The 12,054-nt window shown below is 40.2% G+C and overlaps 1 non-coding gene across 1 annotated transcript; it reads right to left on the reverse strand.

Annotated features, from left to right (window-relative positions):
* Positions 1-399: 399 nt before the first annotated feature.
* On the reverse strand, positions 400-506 carry LOC141604373 (small nucleolar RNA R71). Its single transcript, XR_012526075.1, has one exon. It is a non-coding gene; the product is annotated as a small nucleolar RNA R71 (small nucleolar RNA).
* Positions 507-12,054: the final 11,548 nt, after the last annotated feature.

Genomic DNA, 12,054 nt, shown 5'->3' on the forward strand with positions numbered 1-12,054 from the left:
CAAAATCCAACACAAAATCAACCCACAATGCCTAAGTTTTCATCACATTCCGTACCCACCGAGGAGAACCTACCCAATGGTACTCCCACACCACAACATCTAACCGGAAATTTTATTGCCAAATCCGCATATATCCAATTAGTCAAAAGAAGCCAATTTGGGGGGATGCCAAGTGAAGACCCTCATTCTCATATGGAGACTTTTTGCGACTATTGTGATGCGATTTCTCAAACCGGTGTAACTCAAGACCAAATTCGATGGGTCTTATTCCCTTTTTCTCTAATTGGCATCGCGAAACAATGGTTGAAAGGCCTTGATAAGGCTACTCTCGGAATTTATTCTTGGAAAAAGTTGGCTCTAGCTTTCTACAAAAAGTTCTATCCACTGGAAAAGACTAACATGCTAAGAGCTCAAATTACGGGCTTTAAGCAAAGGGATGAAGAATCTTTGTATGAAGCTTGGGAGCGATTCAAGGGAATTTGTTGCTCATGTCCTCATCATGGACTTAGCGAGTGGTTCTTGGTACAACAATTTTGGAACGGTCTTTATAAAGATTCAAGGAACATTCTCAACATGGGATCAAATGGAATGTTCACCAAAGTTGATGACAATCAAACTTGGAACAAAATTGAGGAAATGGCGGTCCATAACTCACAATATAGTAGACCTTGCAAGGCTACTAGAGGAGAAAAGCATGAAGTGGACTCCATTACTCAATTGGGCGCTCAACTTAGTGCTCACATTGATACCATCAATTTGAAGTTTGAAAAAGCTATGGCTAGACTTGAAGAAGCCTCAAAATCACCAAAGCATCATGTTAATGCCATGACGACATCTTCATCAATCCCAAGTGGGATATGTGAGAATTGTGGAACTTTGGGACATGACCAAAGTGAATGTAGGGGAACAAATGAACAAGTGAATGCTTTCCAAGCATACAAGAGTGGTACCCCTTATTCAAACTATTACAATGAAAACACCAAATTCCATCCAAATCTCTCATACAAAAGCCAAAATGTTCAAAACCCTCAACCAACATACACCCCATCTCCCATGAGAAACCAAAATCAAAGACCCTTTTACAACCAAAACCAAGGTTACCAAAATCAAACTCCATACAACCAACAAAATGACCAAGGTTTTGATGTTCAAAAAGCGGTCCTCCAAATGCAAAAGAATCAACAAGAGTTTTTCACTCAAATGCAAAAAGATAGTCAAGCAAAGGAAATCACCATCAACAACATCCTAGCTCACACCAAAATGTTGGAAACCCAATTGACTCAACTAGAATCTTCAAGCTCACAAAGACAAAAGGGGCAATTACCACCTCAAAGTAATCCCCAAAGACATGAAACGGTTAGTGCCATTCACTTGAGGAGTGGTACAAAGTATGAAGCACCGAAGAAGCATGTTGAGGATGAAGTTGTGGAAGCTAGTGACAAAGAAGAAATTGTGCAAAACTCCAAGGATGGAGAACCATCAAAAGAAGAAATTTCAAAGAAAAATGAAGACAAGGTCAAGGAGAAGGAGCCCATTGTGATTAGAGTTCCTTTTCCGAATCGTCAAGCCAAGCCCAAATTTGATGACCAACTTGGAAAATTTATGGAAATTGTGAAGAATTTGGAAGTCTCGATTCCTTTCACGGAATTAATCAATCACATGCCGGCGTATGCAAAATACATGAAAGACATCCTCACAAAAAAGAAGTCAATCCAGAAGCTTGAGACTATCGCCTTCACTAAGGTGAGTAGTGCAATACTTCAAGGGAGTTCACCTCCAAACCTCAAAGATCCGGGAAGCTTCTCAATACCGTGTACCATTGGCGACGCCACGATCAACAAAGCCTTATGTGATCTAGGGGCTAGTGTGAGTGTTATGCCATACTCGGTGAGTAAAAGGTTGGGGATGAGAGAGCTTAAATGCACCAATATCACACTCCAAATGGCCGATAGATCGACGAAGACACCATTAGGGATATGGGAAGATGTTTCCGTAAGAGGGGAAATTTTTAATCCCGGTGGACTTTGTCATTGTTGACATGGAAGAAGATTCCAACATTCCAATCATTCTAGGATGACCTTTCTTACACACCGCGGGTGCGGTGATTGATGTGAAGCATGGAGAGCTCACTCTAGAAGTGGGAGATGAGAGCATAACTTTCAATCTTGACAAGACCATGAGAGCTCCCCGTTTGCATGAACCATGTTTTATGGTTGATCATTATAGCCGGAAGGATGATAGGAAGAAGTCGTAATTCCAATGGAAGAAGAAAATTGAAAATGCTCCATTCAAAGAGCAAGTGAATTGTAACAAAGAGAGCTTGAAAAGCTCACCAAAGTCAAGCAATGAAGAGGATGGCCTCATTGGCCAAGACAAGAAAATGGGAGAGTTGTCTCTATCAACTCAAGAGATCTTTAGTGATCAAGTAGATGAAGTTTGTGGTCTTTGGGACGATGAGTTTGAAGGGATTTTCAATCTCTATATTGGTAATGCTATCGATCAAGACCGACATGAAGCACAACAAGGGCAAAGGTCTATTGAAGATCTTTATCATGATAATGAACAAGCTTTTGACTACTTTTTCAAGGTGTTGAGCAACATCAACAACACCTTGGACATGCCCCCATGACATCTCACTAAGGATGAGAGTTTGGTGGAGTCCTCCCTAAACCACCATTTGTAAATAATTCTAACTCCCTAACTCGCATTTTAATTCTTACATTGCATTTTTGTCATTTTTGGATTTTTATGCCTTGATCAAGATAATTATCATTTTTGAGAGAAGTGGGGGAGGGACTAATGATTCAATTGATGTGTAGTGCTTTAGCTAAGTGTGGGGATAACAATTGCCTAGGCTATTCGTGCCTTAGTAGTGCCCCTACAATGAAGAACACGGGATTTGAAGAATGAAAAATGACAAGGGATATGCAAGTGCACAGATGGAACTGAATCCGGGTAAAATAATGAGAATCCGAGCGTCTTCATGGGAATCCGCCCGTCTTCAGGAAAGATGCCCGTCTTTGCCAGAATCCGCCCGTCCATTTTAATTGGGAATTTGAAATTTTGGGGCTGTCGAAGAATCCGAGCGTCCTGGTAGAGAAGACGCTCGTCTTCAGATATCCGCCTGTCTTGGAAGGAAAGACGCCCCTCTTTAGGCGAGAATTCTGAGCCAAAAAGAGACAGAATTCGAGCGTCCCGAAGGAAAGACGCCCGTCTTCCCCTGCAGTTTTTGAAATTTTCGGGTATTTTAAATACCCCATCCCTCATTCATTTCTTCATTCATTCATTCAAAACACTACCCATAAACCCCAAAACTCAAAACCCTCATCCTCTCCAACACTAAAACAAGATTTCCTCAACCAAATTCAACAAAATCAAATCCAAACTTCCTTTTAACAACAATTAATCACTCCTCTTCCAACAAAAATCAAACCAAGCACCGAAATCTTCAACCTTTGAGTCGATTTTTGAAGTTACAAAGGCAAAGCCTTTCATCTTAAAATCGATTTGGGTATACTTGGAAATTGAAGATTTTCACTCTTTTCTTAGTATTTTCATCAATGGCAAGGACAAAAGGATCAACAAAGGCACCTAAGGCAAAGGCACTCTCAACAAGACAAAAATATCTTCAAGCAAAGAAAGCCTCATTGGCTATGGTGGTAGCTAGTTCAAACTTGGAAGTTCAACAACAACAACCTCCCTTGGAAGCAACAACATCAACAACTCTGGAAATTGCTCAATTATCAAACTATCCGGAGGTAATTTTCATTTCTAACTCACATAGGGATACATTTGCCAAGTATGCTAGAAAATCCTTTCTATCCACCAAATTCATATGTGAAGACGCCTTGAACAAATTGGGTGTCCTTGAACAAACAAAAACCTTCTTTGAAGCCATGGGGTTGGGAAAATTGTTTGCTACAAGAGAATTAACATACCCCTCCCTTACCTTAGAACTCTTGAGTTCTTTGAAAGTTACTAAGGTAGAGACTAGAGAAAACATCGAGTTACGCCTTGCTAATGTGAGTAGGCGCATCACCTTTGATGAATTGGGTAAAGCATTGGGACTTAGTGATTCACCTAGTTATTACAAGAATCCCGAAAAGTATGACCCCGCTCCTCTTTGGGAGGCGATTTCCGGGAGGAAATTTGAGCACTATCATGCTAGTCGCACTCTATTAGTCCACCATCCGGGCATTAGAGTGTGGCACAAGGTCATCGGGAATACTATCATTGCAAGAAAAGACACTAACCACTTTACCAAGCTCGATTGTGTTCTACTTGAGTCGGCCTTAAATATTGGAAGGGAATTCACCAAGCCTTACAATTCTCTAAGGCTTTTGGGGAAAGATGGCTAAATGTTGATTGTGGAAAGAAAGGCACCACTTTTATTGTAAATGGAGGTCTAGTCAATATTTTGGCTAAGTACTTTGATCCGAATTTCAACAAGGATAGCAAGTATGTGGCGAAAAAGGGGGGTCATCTCATTGACATGGATGCCTTGATTAACAAGTACAAGTGGGTCACTCGTAACCCTCTTGACACCAAATATGGGTGGTTCACCAATGAGGCTGGACCTTTTACTTTGCCTTCCAAGATATGCCGTTTGAGTGTCCATCAGACCAACTACCTTCTTCCCCTCTCAAAAGAAGCCGTATACATCATCCGTCAACAAAGGGGTGAAATTGAAATGCCCTCCTCCTCCATTGTCACACCACCCTATCCATTCAAGTATCAAGAGTTCAAACCCGAAGGTGTTGAAGCAAGCAAAGACTACATGAATCTACTTATGCAAGAGATGCACAAACAAGATTTTAAGGATCGGGAAGATGCATACTTAGCCCAATATCCACCCCTCCTTCATTTAGCTAGGCAAGGACTACTTGATCCTTTATTTCCTTTGCCTAGTTGGGCGGATAGGGAAGTCTTCTTTCCAAGTGCATCTAGGGGTGAGATTCCGGGTGACGATGAGGTTGTCGGTGATGGGGTTGTTGATGAAAGCATTGATGAAGAGGTAAATGAAGAGGAAGAGGCTAATGAAGAAGAAGATGATGAAGGAAGTGAGCAAGGAAGTGAAGAGGGAAGTGGTGATGAGTCCACTTCTATTGAGGAAGATGATGACAATGATGATATGGTGGAAGACTAGCAAGCTTTGGAGGCTCCTACCCTCTTGAGGTTTGTCTACTTCTTTCCTTGTTTTATTTATTTTATCTTGATCATGGTTGGAGAGTCCTAGCAACATAGAGGACTAACACCATGGCCCCATTGAGGTGTTCTTATTTCATTGTTCCCACTTTTGAAATTCCAAAATGACAATTTAGTTTCATGCATTGCATCTTGTGTGCATGAACTACCCCAACTTTAGGACATTAGAAATAATGTCTATCTCGGTTTGGGGAAGTACATGCATACGCAACGGGAGGTAATCCAAATTACACTCTCCTTCATAAACAAAAACTCATGCATCATGTAGTATAGTTTAGTATTGTAACACCCCCATTTATCTAAGGGCCTGAGCTAGGACTCCTCAGATAAAGAAGGGTGTTACCATCTCGGGAATCCGAGGCAGTAGATAACAAAGAGAAAGATAAACAGTACTTTAAATTAAAAGTTTATAATGTTTACAACGGAAATAAAACATGTCTTAAATTGAAAATAAAGTCTGACAACTAAACAAAATAAAAGTGGGCTAGCTCTAAGTCGGGTGATCCATGCTCTCTCCCCCGCTCCCAATGTCTCAACAACTCGTCAATCTGCTCCCCATTAAAAGGATCATCACAGGCATACACGAATACACAGGGTCAACCGCGAGGTTGAGTAGGTAATACGATACAATAAAGAATGCAATGCTATGCTCCTCCATTCAACTCCATCACACACATCCCCGGAACGCCCAGCCATACCGATCCCCGGTAGACTATATATCGACCGTAGTCGATCCGCCACCACAATGAGGACACCAGGGCAAGTCCTGCAGAACCCGCCTGGGCCTTAATCACAATAATCTCATCTCCTCCAACTCCAACTCCGATGCAAATGCAATGTATGAAACGTATGAAACAATAATGCTCAACAAGATAAATAAGATAATCAGATATGTCATATAATCACCAAATATGCCAACGCTTTATAATCGTAAGAATTCAATCAGTGTATTCCCCTACCTCAGTACTGCAGTTAAAAAGTCGGGTGCTCAGTAATATTCCACAACAAATTCGCCCTCTGAAAGATAAATAAATGATAAACAATTACTTAAACCATTCCCGTTCCCAAAATAGAAAGTTACTAAAAATAGAAACTTCTTAAAATGGAAAGTTTCCTCAAATGGAAACTTTCCCGATCTAACAGTTTTTTTCTCTATTTTACCAACCCGACTCAAACCCGTCTCTAAACATTTAAATAACTCGGGAATTAATTAGCTAAATAAGAGTACGATATAATAAATGATAAAACACATTATACGATTAAAAGAATCGAAACAATACTAACTAAACCTATCAACCCGTCTCCTACAACCCGCACCATCTCTCTCTCACACCCCTCACGCGCCGCCTAAAACCACCACGAACACCACCAGGCTTGCTCCCCTCTTCGACCCCACCACCAACAACCGACCCCAACCTGGTCGACTGCCGCCGGCGAGTCAAACCAGAGCCGTCATTTGGCCTGGTTCACCACCGTGCCTCACCAAACACCCCCCTGTCCTCGACTCACAACCACCGCAGCCATGCCCTACCCTCTGCCAAACCACCACAGCCCTGCTTGCCGTCAGACCACGCACCCAGACACCGTGACACCACCATTTCGACGTCCCCCGAGTCCACGGTGGTGCCACCCCAACCTAAGCATCTAAAACCCGCCTGAAAACCCCCTGCTAACACCCGTGTGATCTACCCTGTCAATAACACCTCTCGCCGCCAATTCTGCCGCCAAGAACCTCCCTAACCGCCACCAATAGAGACGACCCAAACCACCCAATACCATATCCCTGACACCAGCCACCAACACCCCCTCCCTGAGTCACGACACCACAAACAAAAACCCGACAGAAAACGAAAACAAAAGAGAAAGTTGCACCCATACCTTTTTCCGCCACCTCAACAGCCACCAGGGTTAACTAAGGACGTCGACAACCACCCTAAGGCCTTCCTTGCTGCTCCGACAACACCCACACTCACTCTCCCTCTCTCGATTTGTGTGTTTGTTGGGAAATGTGCCGCTGAAAATGAGATAGGCGGGTGAGGGAGTGGGGTTTTGTAGTGTTAGGGTAGAATTAGGTTAAACTTAGGTTAAATGGTTAATTGGGTCATGGGTAAACGGGCTTGGGTCAACGGGTAAATGGGTAAGTGTAGTAAAAGAATTAGTTGACGCGACTTCGTTCAGTTAAACCCGTCTTAACAAGTTTACGATAACTCGATCTTACGATATCAATACGACTAAACAATTAACTCGACTCAATTAGCGATATAAAAGACGGAGTATTACAAGTATAGCTTGCATTTAGTGTAGATATCATGCATCATGTTTGCATAATTTCCCATCATTTTGGCCATTGAGGACAATGCCCATATTAGTGTGGGGATGGGAAATTCTAACTTAGCCTTTATTCAAAAATCCAAAAAATCAAAAAATTTCGAAAAACCACAAAAATTTGAAAAATTTGAAAATCCAAAAACAAGTTCATTTCCTTTGTAGTGTAGTCATGTATATATTGTTGTACATATTGTGTATGTTTTATCCTTGTTCACATTGACCAACTACGCCACATCCGAGACATGAGGATATTGAAGACCGCATGGTATGATCTTTCCAATCTCCTTTTTCCTCTTTATGTTAAGAACTATGTGGCTTTATTTTGATTGATGCGGTATAACAATGTGAACTTAGGACTTGCATTTAGTTTATATGTCATATTAGTTGGTAAAATCATTTGCATTAGGATGTTTATATGCTAGTTGCATCATGGCATGTAGTTTGCATGTTAGAAAATTTTTGTGAAACCGTCTACTTGGGAAGCTTGACAAGTGTATATAGGCCCTAGTAGATGCTTTTTCTTCTTAAGACTTTGCTTGTTAGAATACTTGTAAAACACCCTAGAATGTGTCATGCTAGTATCCTTTGACCCATGGATTAAGGCCTAGTCAAGATTACCTTGTGGTGTGATAACTCCTTGGCTACCGTTTATTCCAAGGTGACCCTTGAAACCATGCATCCATCATCCATGTTCTACCACATTTTTGTCATCAAAGGGAATGGGCACAAAAAGAAATCAATTTGAGTTCAATGAAATGAAAAGTGAAAGAAAGTTTGCAAAAAAAAAATGCATCAAATGAAAAGAGGAGCAAAAATAGACTCATAATACTTCAAATATAAGGCACCTTCACTACATATGGGGTGACTTTGAAAATGTTCAAAAGAAATGCAAAGAAAAGTTGAAAGTTATTAAGTGTTGAAATGCCAAAAATCAAAAAGAAATGGCAAGAAAGTGTTCTCAAATGTCAAATGCCACAAGAAATTGGGGGAAAAAACAAAAACAAAAGCAAACTCCCAAAGTGAAACTCAAATTCTATCGATCCCTTTATCCATCGTATCCATTTTTGTGCATGGTAGAGAGGGGACGACCCTTCTTCTTGTCTAGGCGAGAGGGGGATTTCCGCGATCCTCCAGTGTTTCTAACACCATAGGGAGTCTATTCTTGACAAAAGCATTTAATGATTGAGGACAAAGGTACCCTAGCTTGACACAACTTGGAGGTGATTTATTGGTATCCTTCTAGGCTTAGTAGTTTGAAGAAATTGCATCTATGAAGGAGTGTGTACCCTTGAATTGCATCCCTTGTAGATAATTTCCGCCACTTAGATGAGGAAAGTGGCTATTCTTTTGTAGATGCATCCATTACTTGGTTTTGTGTACTTAATGTTTGGATGAGTCGCCATTTTGGCAAGACCCACCTTGCCTTGCAAGAAGGCATCCTACCTTATGGTTGTCTTGTTGTGAGTTGAAGGGGCGGAGTGAGACCCGGTAATTGTCTCATATCGGCTATGTTATTAGGTTAGTTTAAATAATGGTCCTAACCTTTGTCACCTCTTTACTCGGAACAAGCAAAGGTTCGGTTTGGGGATATTTGATGTGACCATAATTAGAGCATATTTAGTCCCCGAATTAGCCTTGTTCCCATGCTTTTTAGTGCATATTTGGGTCATTTATTGTCTTTTGTTCTTTGTTTTGCATATTCTTTGAGGTTTTATGTCCTTGGTAGGAAAGGAGTGCAAATCTTGCATTTTCATGGCAAAATGAGGCTAAATTGATTGAATTCAATGACCAAGCATCAAGGAGAGACAAGATTAGAAGGCCTTTGTACATACTATAGTAGATGGGAAATGATGAGAAAAGATCCTTGCATCCCCGAGGAAATACTCAAGGATTTTATGAAGAAAAAGGAAGAAAAGAAGAAGGAACGAGACTGCCTGACAATCCGCGCGGATTGCCTTGAAGACGCCCGTCAACCACCCCACAATCCGAGCGTCTTCCCCCACAAGACGCCCGGGCAAAACCACCCAAAGACGCCCGTCTTTCCCCTCTGGACGCCCGTCCAGAAACTGCCAAATCCGCCCGTCCCGTGCTAAAGACGCCCGGATTCCCAGACAGCCCATTTCGTCTTCTACAAGCTTCAAGGAAGGAAGAGACCAGAGTCTCCCTAGAGTCCGGAGTCTCCCTAGAGACCGGAGTCTCCCTAGAGACCGGCGATTCCTCAACAAGGGACTTAATCGTCATTTAAGCCCTTAGTTAACCCTAATTCATGCACCTAATCCCCACTATAAATACCCCATTAGTCTAATTAGAAGAGCATGTTCTTCTTAGCAATCTTTAGTGTAGTTAATATCAATCAAATCTCTCTTTAATCTTGTAATCAACATTTAATCAAGTTTTAATACAAGTTTTATTTCCTTAATCTCTCTCTTGTTCATCCTTTATTTTGGGTAATTGAAGATTATTTGGGTTATTATTGGGAGATTGACAACCTCTCAATCAAGCATCAAGTACTTCTTTTATTCTTTGCTTTATTATTGGAATCATTAGTAGGTATAATTCTCTTAATCCCTTTTTAATTATTGTTAATTATCTTCATTTATTCATCATGTTTCACTTTGTTGGTATGATTGACAACCTTGCTAGCATGTTCAACATGATAATGAGTGAGTAGTTTCCTTAGCTAGGGTTATTGGGTAATTAGGGGAAACCAACATGGGAAATGATTCATGCTTAAATTAATATGCTTTCATAGTTTATTTGCTTGCTTGTTGTGATCTCAACTTATGCACATGTTATGTTTGATGAAATGTGAGCCTATGAATCCTTGCATTTTTTACCCATCACCTATCTTTTCAAGGAGACTTGTAAGACATAAACCAACTCGAGTCTCATTAGACCATGCATATTGTTGAGTATGGAAGATTAAGTCGACTTGTAGGTGTTGTACAATCTAATCGATTCGGCTCCCGGACCCAAACTTTCCTAGGATTGTAAGATATAAACCAACTCGATCCATTACAACAATAATTGCTTGCTTATAACTTGAGAATATGTTTGTATGATCAATTCCCATGAATCCCCTATGACCCCATGACACCCTAGTGCCTTTTATCAATTGTTTACATCCCTTTTAATCCATCTTGCTTGCTTGCTTTCATTGCTATTTAGTTTAGTGATCTTCTACTTCAAACTCCAATTGTGACACCCTTAGACACCACTAGTTGCAATACAAATCTTATCTCAATTCCCGTCCCTTGGGATCCGACCTTTACTTGCCTCTTTACTAATTGTAGAGTTGTTTGTGAAGTTATAAATTGTGTTTTGGTCTAGGTGCTCCTAACGACAAGTACTGAAAACTAAACCCCACGAGGGAACACGACCAGTGGTTTCGGATCGGTCATTTCGGGTCAGGTCTGTTACGGGTCCATGAGAGCTCGGGTCATTTTCGGGTCAGGTCGGGTCAATTCGGGCTTCGGGTGTATCAGGTTCAGCAATTCGGGTCAATTTCGGGTCGGGTCAAATGGGTCGGGTTAATTTTGCCACGTCTAATCGTACCCTATAATGAATCTAATCCGGTCGGTGAAAGTCTCAAATCGCTATACTAGTCAAATTAACCCTAGCTAGTAATTAATTTACTAGATGAAGAATAATAACATGAATGAACAACGAATAAGAAATATTAACTATCAACGCACTAATTAATTAATCCCCCTTCTAACAACCTAGATCCCCATTCACCCTAGATGAATAAATTAGCTACGCATTCTAATGGTGATAACAACAATAATAATTATAGAAGACATAGAATGAAATCGAACTTGAATTAATAATAACTAAAAAAAGATTAGAGAGTACCGTAATTAAAGACTGTTTAGATCCGGAAACAATAATAATAAAACTAAACTAAGAGTTTTTGAGAGAGTTCTAGGGTAAAATAAGACGTCCATAATGTTGGAGCTTGTGTCCTCCACAAATTAGTGTGATAACATTAATAAATCTCTTATAGGTTCACAAGGGTATACTTCGTATTTTATCAGTTGATTAACGATTACTTAATAACGGTTGGCTTGTTAGAAAGTTTGACGTTATTATCATGCTGATGGCGGTGATCAACTGGTCCCTAAAAGTCACACCTAAAGAATGTGTTTGAGAGATGTGATTGTATGAAAATATAATCACATTGATGCCTGACTAAAAGGTTAGTCCATGTATTTGACTAAACAGTTAGTCAATGTGATGATGAGACAATTTTTTAATTCCGATTAAATAATATTAGCTGAGACGAATTAACTGTCAATTCGTAAATTGAATATAAGCTGTTATATTTAATTAATGTATATAATGTTAGCTTAAACGAATTAAGATGTTAATTCGTGATTAAATGTAACCAGTTATATTTAATTAGCTAATTATAAATATGCGATATTTATAGTTAAAGTATATATTATACGAGATTGTCATAATAAATTATTACAGACCGGCATTAATAAATCGACTGCAAGCTGTTGTGTGTAGACTTAT

Source organism: Silene latifolia, chromosome 9 (genome assembly GCF_048544455.1).
Source record: "Silene latifolia isolate original U9 population chromosome 9, ASM4854445v1, whole genome shotgun sequence".
In the NCBI taxonomy this organism is placed as follows: domain Eukaryota; kingdom Viridiplantae; phylum Streptophyta; class Magnoliopsida; order Caryophyllales; family Caryophyllaceae; genus Silene; species Silene latifolia.